Here is a 13,135-nt window from a genome sequence, read left to right on the forward strand (position 1 = left end):
GATTTCCAGGCCATCTGTAGAGTTTCAGATAGTGGGTCTCTGCACATAATATCTGACAACTATTTTAAAATGTTTCCAAGAAAGGTCCATTTTAGTTCTGGACTGATTTTGGCCTCTTTACAGATAGCACTACTTTGCTTTGAGCCCATCAAAACTCTGATGCATTTACATTACACCTAAACTCCACTCTTTTGCAAAGTCCTTAACTCTTTTCCTTCCTTTGCTGAAACACTCCATGGATTCCTTTGACGTGCAATCCCCCACATCGCAATGAGTCAGTAAACCGGATTTATTTAGTCTACAGGTTTTTCCCACAGGCTCTCAGGTGTATTGGGCTAGGAAAAGACCATGTCTTAGATTTTAGAGTCTCCTTTAAGCACAGTAAATTATCTGTATTTTATCCTATTCCTTAAGCAGAAGTAAAAAAGTGATCTGGTTGCAAATCAAAGTATGTTTATAGCTGAAAGTTTCCATGTTATAAACATAAAAAATTCTTAAGACCAGAGACAGAAAAAAAAAATCAGTCTTTAAAATGAAAACAAAATAAAACAAAACAGAGTTGGTTTCCTTTCACTTTGCTAAAACTCAGGCTGTGCCTCTTAGAATACAACAATGGCCAACAAGAGGGGGTTTTCTCCTTATTAATATGATGAAGCAAGTAATAGGATATGACCATTGCATCACTTGAGAGACACTGATAAACTTGAAATATGAGCCTCCAAAAACCTTCTTCCCAGTCCTCATTCTTGATCTATCACATTATTTTCTAGCTAACTGAGAAGCAGAAAACAACAATAACAACAAACAGAAGAGAATATGCTCCAACTCCCACCACTTTTTCCCACCCTCTTGCAATTGCACCTGGATACTATTACTATGGGTGACCTCTCTGTGCACCTAACAAAGGCTATCCCTTCTGCTCTCTTGCTAGATCCCACCTGCTCATACCCATTCAAGGGTATTATTCCAGTATTTCGCTTCTTTTTTTCCCTAGTAGTCAGCATCCAGGTCAGTCCCCAGCAATCTCCACTCCTGGTATCTATGCCATCATGTAATCTCTTCTCTCACTGAATCAGGGAAGAGCCACGTGACCCACAGAATACTGTGAAAGCAATAGTGTGTGACTTCAGAAGCTACGTCATAAAGGACAATGATACTTCCACTTTTTTAATTTCTCACACTGGGAAAAGCTGCATCATGTCATGAGAACATTCAAGCAGTCCCAGTGTGAAGCCCATGTGAAGAGGAACTGAGGTCTTCCACCACCAGCTAGACCCAACTTGACAGTCACGTGAGTAAGGAAACTTGAAGGTAGAGCCTCTAGAACCACATCTTCAGATGTCTGGAACCTCAGCCAACACCTGCGGCAGCTTTAGGAGACATTCAGTGAGAGTCCACCCAAGATGCTCCTGAATTCTTGACTCGCAGAAACTGTGAGAGATAATAAATGTTTTGTGTTCTTCAAGCCACTCCATTTGGGGATAATCTGTTGTGCAGCAGTAGATAACTAGTACATCTCCTGTGATCAAAATACTTCCGTGGCTCCCAATTTTTCTCAGAGAAAAAACCAAAGTGCTCTTGATGACTTACATCCTATTCATCGTTACCTCTCCAACTTCATCTCCTCTCTCACTTTAGTCCCAGCTAGAGTGACCTCTTCACCATTCCTCAGATATGCTCCCTGGCCTGTGCTCGCCATTCCCTCTCCCTCTCCCCTGCCTCTTTCAGGTCTTTACTCAAGTGTCTCTCTCTGGGTGAGCCTTTTCCTGGCTGCTCTTCCAAGAACATAGCATCCCTACATGCACTCACACCCACACACATTCTCCACTATCCCTTTCTCCTGTTTCTTTTCCCCCAGCATATATTACTATTTAATATACTATATATATTCCTTATTATCTGGTTCCCCTTAGTAAGGCAAAAGCTGAGTCAATGCAGGGAATTTTGTTTACTTCCAATGCCTGGGGCAGTGCCTGATTTTTTATAGTACACACTCCATAAAGATTTGTCCAATGAGTATATGAATAGTAAGGCTGTAGGGATACTCCATAGTAGCTTTAAAAATGCTTCAGACATAGACCTTTTGTGACCCACTCCAACTTTATAAAGCTCCTTCAAAAATTTACTGCTGGAAAGGGCTTTTCTTTCCTAAATAATTATTTCACCAAAAATGGGCAGTTAAATGGTAAACTATCCAAACCAACTGTTTGCCTTTTTCCTTGTAAAACTCAGATGAAAATTGAAATTAAACTATAGTAATTATGTGAGTCCTTAGGGTCTGTGCCTTTTGTTTCATCTTGATTGTTTTTCTTTAAGTTCCCTGTGTTTTATCCTTCATTCTTATTATTTCACTGTGTGTTCCCATTCTACACTGCTTCAAAGACATTATGAAATTAATATAAATAAAACAAATAAGTAAATACTGTTTTCTTTAACTCACAACAGGAGATTAAAACCATCATTGGTTTACTATACTTATGGAAATACGAACTTTTGCGAACCCTTTTAAAAAGTCAACATAAGGTAATAGTTTTATTATTCATCAATATAAACTTTATTGTAAAATATTTTACTGACAAATATGCTATGAGTCAAGACAAGAATACTTATTTCAACATTAAGTCATCAATTTTGAGTACCGTAGTAAATTTTATCCAATTTCAAATTATTCTTGGAAAATTTTATTTGCTTTCATTATATAATAAAACTCTTCTTGAAAATTATTTGTGTTAAATTGTTTCCTTCTTTTCTAAAGAACCTAGGAAGAGTTCTTTTAAACACTAAAGTACAGGATTACACTATCTGACAAATCAGCAGGGGTTTTTTTTTGTCATCCCACAATTCATAATTTTTCATTATATATAGAGACCCCCAAAATGGGGAGCGGGAGCACACACCCTACAGGATTCTCTAGGATCACTTAGCAACTAGGGCAAAGAGAGAAAATAACTGAGATTTTTTTAAAGTTGTTATATCCATACCTACCCCAATGGATCATAAAATGATAAACATAAGTTTAGAGATTACATATGGGTAACAATTGGTTTTGATTCTATAAGAAAGTAAAATAGTACTTGACAGTAGATGATCACTTTGTAAATACTTCTCATAGTGAATAGTCGAAAAAGATCAACAAATAATATATAAATTATATAATATATATACATATGTATGTATATCACCATATTTTAAATGTTATATACTTGGTACAGTTCATCTGACTGAGAAAAGAATATAACTGCTATAAAATAATCACAAACTTAAAGTGATATTTTCATAGATTTTAATTTTTAGAACAGTTTTAGATTTACAGAAAAAATGAGAAGATAGGACAGAGTTTCTATATACCACCGTTCTCCCCTCTCACATATCCCATATTATTAACATGTTGCATTGGTATATATTATTGCACATTAATGATGTGTTGCATCATTACAATCAATGAGCCAATATTGATAGATTATTATGAACTAAAACCCGTAGTTTATATTAGGGCTCATTTTTTAGGTTGTACAGTTCTATGGGTTCTGAGAAATGTGTAATGCCATATATCCACATTACAGTATCATACAGAGTAGTTTTACTGCCCTTACAATCTCTGTGCTTCACATACTCATTCATCCCCTCCTTTCCTTGAAATCTTTGCAAACACAGGCCTTTTTCTGTCTCTATAGTCTTGCCTTTCCCAGAACACAGTTGGAAACATATAGTGTGTCTTTTTTTTCAGATTGGCTCTTTTCACTTAGCAATATGCATTTAAAATTCTTCCATGTCTTTTTGTAATGTGATGGTTCATTTCTTTTTATTTTTAAACAATATTCTATTGTATGATGTACTATGGTTTATCTATCCACTCACCAATTAAGAGATCTCAGATGATTCTCATTTTTAGAAATTATGAATAAAACCGATATAAACATTTGTGTAGGCATAAATTTTAATTCATTTGGGCAAATACGTAGAAATGTGATTGCTGCATAACATGGTAAGACAATGTTTAACTTTGAAGAAACCCCTCAACTGTCTTCCAAAGGAACCATACCATTTTGCATCCCCACCAACAAGGAATGAGAGTTTTGGTTGCTCCACAGACTGACCATTAGGTCACATTGTCAGTTTTTTGGATTTTAGCTATTTCATTATGTATAAAATGGCTTTAAAATGCAATTTAATTTGCAACTGCTGTTTTAATTTGAAATTGCCTAATGATGTATTATTCTGAGCATCTTTTCATATGATTGTTTGCCATTTTTGTATTTTCTTTAGTAAGACATCTGTTTGAATCTTTATTCCACTTTTCAAGTCGTATGGTCGGGTTTTAAGAGTCTTTTAAATAATTTTAGATGAAAGTTGTTTATCAGGTATGTATTTTGCAAATATGTTCTCCTGTATGAGGGTTGCCTTTTCATTTTTTTAATAATGTCTTGCAGGGTAGTACTTTTTTAATTCTAATAAGTCCAATTCATCAGTTGTTTACTTCATTGATTGTGTTTTTAGTGTTGTTTATGAAAACTCATCACCAAACCCAAGTTCATCTAGATTTTGTCCTATATTATCTTCTGCAAGCGTTTAAGTTTTGTGCTTTACATTTAGGGTATGGACCATATTAAGTTAATTTTTATGAGAAGTGTAAGGTCTATATCTAACTTTGTCTTGAACATGGGTGTCCAATTGTTCCAGCACCATTTATTGAAAAGCCTATACTTTCTCCACTGAATAGCCTGTTTTCCTTTGTCAAAGAATAGATGATTACATACGTGGAAATCTATGTCCTTGGCTCTATTTTCTGTTCCACTGATCTGTATCTATTTTTTCATTAATACCACATTGTCTTCATTGCAATACCTAATCATAAGCCTTGATCAGGTTATAGGGTTGGGTAGTGTCATTTCTCCAACTTTCTTCTTCTTCAGTACTGTGTTACTTATTCTGGATATTTTGCCTTTCCACATAAACTTTAGAATCGATTTGTCAATTTTCACAAAACAACTTGTTGAGATTTTTATTGGGATTGCATTGAATTGATAAACCAAGTTGGGAAGAAGTGATATCATAATATTACTAATTCTTCAATTCATGAACATGGGATATCTCTCCATTTATTTAGTTCACTGATTTCATCCATCAGAATTTTGTAGTTTTCTTCATATAGATCTTGCAAGTATTTTGTTAGATTTATAGTATTTTTTTTATTTTAATGAGTGCTAACATAAATAGAATTGTTTTTAATTATAAATTTTATTGTTCATTGCAGGTATACAAGAAAACAATTGACTTTTCTATATTAACCTTGTATCCTGTAACCTTTCTGTGTTTATTAGTTCCAGGAGTTCTCTTGGCAATTCTTAGGAATTTTCTATATATACAATCATATCATTTCTGAACAAACACAGTTTTATTTCTTCCTTTCCAGTCTGTATACCTTTTATTTCTCTTTCTTCTCTTATTTTATTAAGTAGGACTTTCAGGATAATGTTTAAAAACAGTGGTGAGAGGGATTACCTTTATCTTGCTCCTGATCTTAGGGGGAAAGATCTAGTTTCTTACCATTATGTATGCTTGCTGTAGGTTTTTGCAGATGTTCTTTATCAAGTTGAGGAAGTTCCCTCTCTTTTCCTAGTTTGTTCATGAATGGGTATTGGATTTCGTCAAATGCTTTTGCTGCATCTATTGATAAGATCATGCACTTTTCCTTTCTAACCTGATGATATAATAGATTACAGAAACTTATTTTTATTGTTGAATCAGTTTTACATAGCTGGGATAAATCCTATTTGGTCATGGCATATAATTCGTTTTTATACACTGTTACATAGCTTATATTAGCTAATATTTTGATGAAGATTTTTGCATAAATGCATCTATTAGAGTTATTGGTCTGTAATTTTCCTTTCTTGTAATTTCCTTATTTGATTTTAGTATTAGGATAATGCTAGCTTCACAGAATGACTTAGGAAGTGTTTTTGTTGCTGTTTTCTGGAAAAGATCATAGGTAATTAGAATAAGTTATTCCTTAAATGTATGATTCACCAGTGAACTCATCTGGACCTGATACTTTCTGTTTAGAAGGCTACTATTAATTGACACAATTTCTTTGATAGATATAGGCTTATTCAGATTATCTATTTCTCCTTGAATGAGTTTTGGCAGATGGTGTCTTTCAAGGAATTGGTCTATTTTATCTAGATTATCAAATATTTGAGCATAGCATTTTTCAGAATATTCATTATCCTTTTAACATCCAAGGGATCGGTAGTGATATGTCTTTTTCATTTCTAATAATAGTAATTTGTGTCTTCTTTTTTTAACTAGTCTGGCTAGAGGTTTATTAATTTTATTGATCTCTTTAAATAATCAGTTTTTTGTTTCATTGATTTTCTTTATTGATTTCTGGTTTTCAATTTTATTAAGTTCTACTCTTTTTTTTTTTCCTTACTTAGGATATAATTTGTTTTTGTTTCTGGTTTCCTACTGTATACAGTTAGATTATTTATCTCAAAACTTTCTTTTCTGATGTATGAATTCTATAAGTTTCCCTCTAAGCACTGATTTCACTTCATTTCATAAATTTCATAAAGAGCATTTTCATTTTCATTTAGTTTGAACTTTATTTCATTTTGAGAACTTTCTTTGATCCATGACTTATTTAGGCATGTTGTTTATATTCCAATATTTTGGGATTTTCCAACTATCTCTCTGTTATTTATTTCTAGTGTAACTTCACTGTGGCCTGAGAGCACACATTCTATGATATTTATTCTTTTAAACTTGTCAAGATGTAGTCTATGGTGGTCAGTGCTCTATGTGAGCTTAAGGAGAATGTCTAGGCTACTGTGATTGGATGAAATATTATATAACTGTCAATTAGATCCAGATGATGATAATGCTATTCAATTCAACTATATCTTTACTCATTTTTTGCCCACTAGATCTATCAATTACTATTGGAGGGGTGTTGAAGATTCCAACCACAATAGTAAATGTGTGTTGATTTCTTCTTTCAGTTTTAACTGTTTTTGCCTCCTGTACTCTGACACTCTGCTATAATGTGCATAGATAAGATTGCCGTGTCTTCTTGGAAAGTCAACCTCTTTATCATTATGTTATGCTTCTCTTTGTCCCTGATAATCTCCTTGTTCTGAAATCTTCTTTAAAATTAAAGTAACTATTCTCAGTTTCATTATGATTAGTGTTACCATGGTATATCTTTCTCCATCCCTTTTAATCTGTGTCTTTATAATTAAAGTGGGTATCCTGTTAATAGCATGCATCTGGGTTCTGTATATTATTTGCTCTATTGTTTAATTAGTGTATTTAGACCACTCACATTTAAAATGATTATTGAGGGCGCGTGGGTGGCTCAGTGGGTTAAGCCTCTGCCTTCGGCCCAGGTCATGATCTCAGGGTCCTGGGATGGAGCCCCGCATCGGGCTCTCTGCTCAGCAGGAAGCCTGCTTCTCCCTCTCTCTCTGCCTGCCTCTCTGCCTACTTGTGATCTCTCTCTGTCAAATAAATAAAATCTTTTAAAAAATAAATAAATAAATAAAATGATTATTGATAGAATTGGATTAATACCTACTATAGTTTCCTATTTGTTATCCTGTTCTTTGTTTCCTTTGTCTTCCCCTTTTTTTCTACTTCCTCTGGTTTCAGTTAAGCATTTTATTTTTCCACTTTCTCTCTCTCGGCCTATCAGTTAAACTTCTTTTTTACCATTTTTTAAGCAATTGCTTAAAGTTTGCAGTATACATTTACAACCAATTTAAACCCACTTTCAAATAACACCATACCTCTTCACCGATAGTGCAAGTACTTTATAGTAAATTATTCACAATTCTTCTCTCATGTCCCTTCTGACTTTACTGTTATTTTACTTATTCTATAAGCTATGTAAGCTATAACCACCTAGTATGTTCTTGCTATTTGTTTTGAAGTTATCTATTAGGGCAATTAAGGATGCAAATAAAAGATCTTAGTTTTGCCTCCATTTACTTTTTTTCTAACGTTCTTCCTTTCTTCATCTTGATCCAATTTTCTGAACTATATTTGTTCCTCTCTATGAAAAACTTCTTTTAACATTTCTTCCAAGATAGGCCTACTGGTGATAAATTAATCAACTAATTAATTTTAAAAATGCTTTAGTTTTTGTCTGAGAAAGTCTATATTTCCTCTTTACTTTTAAAAGGATAATTATACTTAATTCAGATGTCTAGATTGATGGACTTTTCTTTCAATATGAAATATTTCACTATATTCTCTTCTTGCTTGCGTGGTTTCTGAAGAAAAGGCTGATAAAATTCTTACCCTTGTTCATCCGTAGATAAGGTATTTTCCCCCAAACTGCCTCCTTTCAACACTTTTCTTCATCTGATTTTCTGCAATTTAATATGATATGCCCACATGTAAATATTTTCTGGTTTTACCTTGTTTAGTGTTTGTACTTCCTAGACCTCTGATTTGGTATCATCTGTCATTAATTTTGGGAAATTTTCAGCCATTATTACTTTAAATATTTCTCTTCCTTTCTCTTTTTTCTTTCCGTATTCTCATTACCTTGTGTTACACTTTTTTGTGTGTAATTTTCCACAGTTTTCAGATATCCTATTGAGTTCTTTCAATACTATGTTCTCTTTACATTTATGTTTGCAGAGTTTCTATTGCCAAATCTTCAAGCTCACTGACTATTTCTTGGCTGTAAAAAAGCATTCTTCATTTCAGTTGCAGTGTTGGTTTCATTCTTAAAATGAATGAAAAGCACTTTCTTTTCATTCTTAAAGTTTTCATCACCCATATTACACATTTTGTCTTGTATGTTAACTTTCTCCAACAGAGCTCTTACCATATTAATAATAGGTATTTTAAATCTGAAGTCTGATAGTTCCAAAATCTCTACCATATCTGAATTTGGTTATGAGGCTTGCTTTATCTCTTTAGATGTGTTTTTTCTTGCCTTTTAATATGTCTTGTAATTTTTTTTTACAAGCCAGATATGATGTATCAAATAATAGGCACTGTTGTAAGCAGGCCTTTAGTGTGAGATTTTCTTTTTACCTTGCCAGAGTTAGGTTGTGTTTAATATTTGCTATAGCTGTAGATGTCATAGGTTTCAGTTTCTCCTAATATCCTTCCTTCTGTCTCCTGTTTTGTTTTTCAGCTTTCCTAGAAAGTCCTTAAACTGTGTCTGTGTCTTGCAGCCCTCTCAGTTGTAATCCACTGTTATTGTTGGAACACTTTTAATATGCTCATAAAGTATTGGGGAGTGGAAGCACTCTATACTCTTATGAGTAGATCTCCATTTTTAGTGAGCCAGGATCCCTGAACTGTAACCCTCAGAGAAGTTTCCTAACCCTTTTTTTTCTTCCTGAGAGACAGGAAAACTAGAAGGGGCTCAGATCACCCAATTATTCTTCTTCCAAGTCTGATAAAGCTCTGATAAAGATGTTTATCTAGAAGACTAGGCTTTATTTCAGAGAACGGAGGTTCTGGGCATGTTTCATAATGGCTACATTTCCCCTCCCTTTGCCTGAGGCAAGAGGAAATTTTTCTCTGATCTTTACTGTGAGAACCTAGCAAGACTCCTGAAGGTCAACTCCTGGAGGTATGGGTGCTCCCTGGTCACTGGGTCCTCACCATTACTGTTGAAGAGCCCTCTACCCATTACTGGCTCCAGTGAGGTCATAAGGTATGATTCTCTGCATTTACCTACCTTTGCAGTTTTCAGGGAGGTGATTTACCTTGTGACCTCAATTATCTGGTAGATGTAAGAAGAGTTGCTGATTTTCAGTGTGTTCAGCTTTCTTCTTATCTGCATGACAGGAGTGATAACTCCCAAGGTCTTCAAATGCCATAGCAGAAACCAGAATTCTAATGATATTTTTTAATACATTTTATCTTTCGACCACATAAAAGGATGAGGTACACAGATCTTATTATGTCAGTAATAACATAAAAAGGCAAACAGGTTTAGAGAGAGCAAATGAATTTTCTAGAGATAAATGGCTAGTATACACAGCTAACCTGGATCTTCTATTGCCTTCCCAAACTTTTCCAATATAGGCTTTTATGTTTAGACATTAATGCATATTAATGTCTCCGTTCTCTGAAATAAAGCCTAGTCTTCTAGATAAACATCTTTATCAGAGCTTTATCAGACTTGGAAGAAGAATAATTGGGTGATCTGAGCCCCTTCTAGTTTTCCTGTCTCTCAGGAAGAAAAAAAAGGGTCAGGAAACTTCTCTGAGGGTTACAGTTCAGGGATCCTGGCTCACTAAAAATGGAGATCTACTCATAAGAGTATAGAGTGCTTCCACTCCCCAATACCTTATGAGCATATTCTTCTCAAAAGAAGAATTTTAGTTTAAACAGAGGACCATCTGGGTTTGGATTAAGTCTATGGCATGATGTGAAAAGCACTGGACTTGAGACATCCTTTAATAAATGTCCTCAATCCTGACTCAGCCCCCAACTCACTTTAAGATTTTAGGAAATTCACAATAATGTGAGTCTCAGTTTCTCAATGTGAATCTGAAGCAAGAATGAACCACATGATCATTGAGGTCTCCTGAAATCATGAAGTGAAACAATTCAAAGTTGAACTTAGGCACTCACTCATATTTTGGGGTGAGAGAGGGTTTGTGAGGAAAGGAGAATTTGTTTCCTCAAAATTTTTCTGAACTCTGAATTTCTGAATTAATCTCTTACCTTAGGTGAAAAGCCTTAGCTTCCTTAATTCTTTATATAATGTGATACTTTTCCTTCCCATCTGCTGCTTACACTATTGGGTGTGTGTTTGTGTTTGTGTGTGTGTGTGTGTGTGTGTGTGTGTGTGTGTTTTGAGAGAGAGAGAGAGCATGAGCAGGGAGGGGGAGAGGAAGAGAAAGAGAGAGAGAGACAATCCCAAGCAGGCTACACACTCAGTATGGAACCTGAGGCAAGGCTCAGTTTCACAACCCTGAGGTCATAACTTGAGCCAAAATCCTAAGTCTGCTGCTTAACCAACTGAGCTATCCAGGCACCCCTGCTTTTTCATTATTGTTTATGAATATGACTACTATTAAAGATTTCATTTTTATTTATTTATTTGACAGAGATCAAAAGTAGGCAGAAAGGCAAGCAGAGAGAGAGGAAGGGAAGCAGGCTACCTGCTAAGCAGAGAGCCTGATGCGGGGCTCAATCCCAGGACCTTGAGACCATGACCTGAGCCAAAGGCAGAAGCTTTAACCCACTGAGCCACCCAGGTGCCCCATGAGTACTGTTTAAAGCAGGACTTCCTTCCAGGATACCTCATCTTTGAGCAGTCCTTATGCTTCCTTCCTCTTATAACTCTACAGTCATTACCAACTACTGAATTGTCTCTGTTAACTGTCACTTCCTCAGAGAGGCCTTCCTTGATCTCTTGGACTAGGACAAAACCCAGCACTTCCCCTTTTCTGAACTTAATTGTTCATATCTATGTTTTTTGCTCTTCTGGAATCCATATCAAGGCAGGACTCCTATAGGTCACTGCTGTACTCCCAGGGCTCTTAAGTCCAGAACAGTGCTGTCCAACAGAACTTCTTGTAATGATAGTAATATTCTGTAATCTGCATATGTGACTATCGAGCACTTAAAAAGTTTCCAGTACAAATGAGCCACTGAATGTTTACTCTAATTTGAATTCAAATAGCCATATGCAGTTAATGGCTACATCCCTGACCATGGAGGACTAGAGCAATGTTTCTCAAAATCGAAATTGAAATGTCAGGAATCAGTATTTTAACTCCTCCCGGTAATTCTTCCCACCAATAAAATTTGACTGTTGATCTAGAATGTGATTCTCAAGACTGGCTACACATTAGAATCATCTGGAGGAGAAAATGATTCCTAAGCCACATTGCCAGAGATTCTATTTCAGCTGGTCTGCTGTGGGGTCCAGGTATTAGTATTATAAAAAACTAAATAAAGCAAGGGCTCCTGGGTGGCTCAGTGGGTTAAAGCCTCTGCCTTTGGCTCAGGTCATAATACCAGGGTCCTGGGATCGAGCCCACATCCCGGCTCTCTGCTCAGCAGGAAGCCTGCTTCCTCCTCTCTCTGCCTGCCTCTCTGCCTACTTGAGATCTCTGTCTGTCAAATAAATAAATAAAACCTTAGGAAAAAAAAAAAAAAAACTAAAGCAGAAAACCTCTTCAGTGATCATCATGTACAATCAAGTTTCAGAGACCTAGAACATATGTTCTCACATGGTACTCAGTACCTATTAGATAAATACACAGAAAAACTGGTCTGTGTGCATTTAGAAATGATCAGTGATTACCAGTGAAATCTTGTGATGCCACAGAGATGTTACTGACATTAGTGATTCAGAAGAATTTCTTGATGGTGATAACAAATTCAGCTTTAGGCAGCCTTTTATGATTGTATGAAATCCCTTGGCCCTTTGTTTCATTCATAATTAGTACAAATACCACCTAACTGTCAGCTTTAGAGGATGACTCGCACAGAGCTCCCTCCCTCATCTCTTAAAATATACAAAAGCTTTTCTAGTTTGCTGGTTGATCCACACAGGGTCAGGGGAAGCCGCCTCAGGGTCACGTGAGTCACAAGACCATGCTCTTCTAGCAGCAGTTAGAGAGGGGGTTTCTCAACCTGCAGCCCTGGACGGCCTCCACGTCTCCTTTATTGCAGTGCTCCCTCCTTCTCCAGGCGTTGCGCCCTAATTGTCCCCGCAGGAAATAATGGCTGGCGGGGCAGCCGGGTCGCACGGAGACAACAGACCTCCGGGTCATAGGTGCTAGAGCCCGCCCTTCTCCCGCCCAGTCATAGATAATTTGTCCCGGCAGGAAGTAAAGGCCGGCGGGGCTGTCCCAGCAGCTGGGGAATAGGCGGGTGCAGGCTCCGCCGCTGCGCAGGGGAGACACCGGAGAGGGTGCTGAGCTGGAGGGAGCTTCAGCGCCAGCCCGGAGCGCAGTGAGTACGAGCAACCAACTCCAAGGAACCCGGTAGCTTTGCAGTGGAGGTCTCCTGATTTTTCAGAATGCGCTGATGATTTAAAAAAAAAAAAAAAAAAAAAAATCAAAGCTCAGAATAAAAAAGAAACAAAGAAAGATCAAAGCTCAGAACAAGTATGTTCAAGCACTGAGAATTTTACCGAGGATGT

The 13,135-nt window shown here is 36.3% G+C and overlaps 1 protein-coding gene across 11 annotated transcripts in view; it reads left to right on the forward strand.

Moving 5' to 3' along the window:
- The first annotated feature begins 2,506 nt into the window (after window positions 1-2,506).
- TMEM144 (transmembrane protein 144) overlaps window positions 2,507-13,135 on the forward strand; it is an 82,509-nt gene continuing 71,880 nt past the window's right edge. For 5 of the 11 annotated variants that reach the window (XR_014310954.1, XR_014310955.1, XM_082727842.1 and 2 more), the window contains exon 1: window positions 12,633-12,945. The gene's annotated coding sequence lies outside the window, so the exon portion shown is untranslated. Of the gene's footprint in view, window positions 2,524-12,601; window positions 12,950-13,135 lie in introns of those variants that run through there. The other 6 variants (XR_014310951.1, XR_014310952.1, XR_014310953.1 and 3 more) reach the window with 3 other exon arrangements.

The sequence above is a fragment of the Mustela nivalis genome (genome assembly GCF_964662115.1).
Source record: "Mustela nivalis genome assembly, chromosome: 4".
Classification (NCBI taxonomy): Eukaryota; Metazoa; Chordata; class Mammalia; order Carnivora; family Mustelidae; genus Mustela; species Mustela nivalis.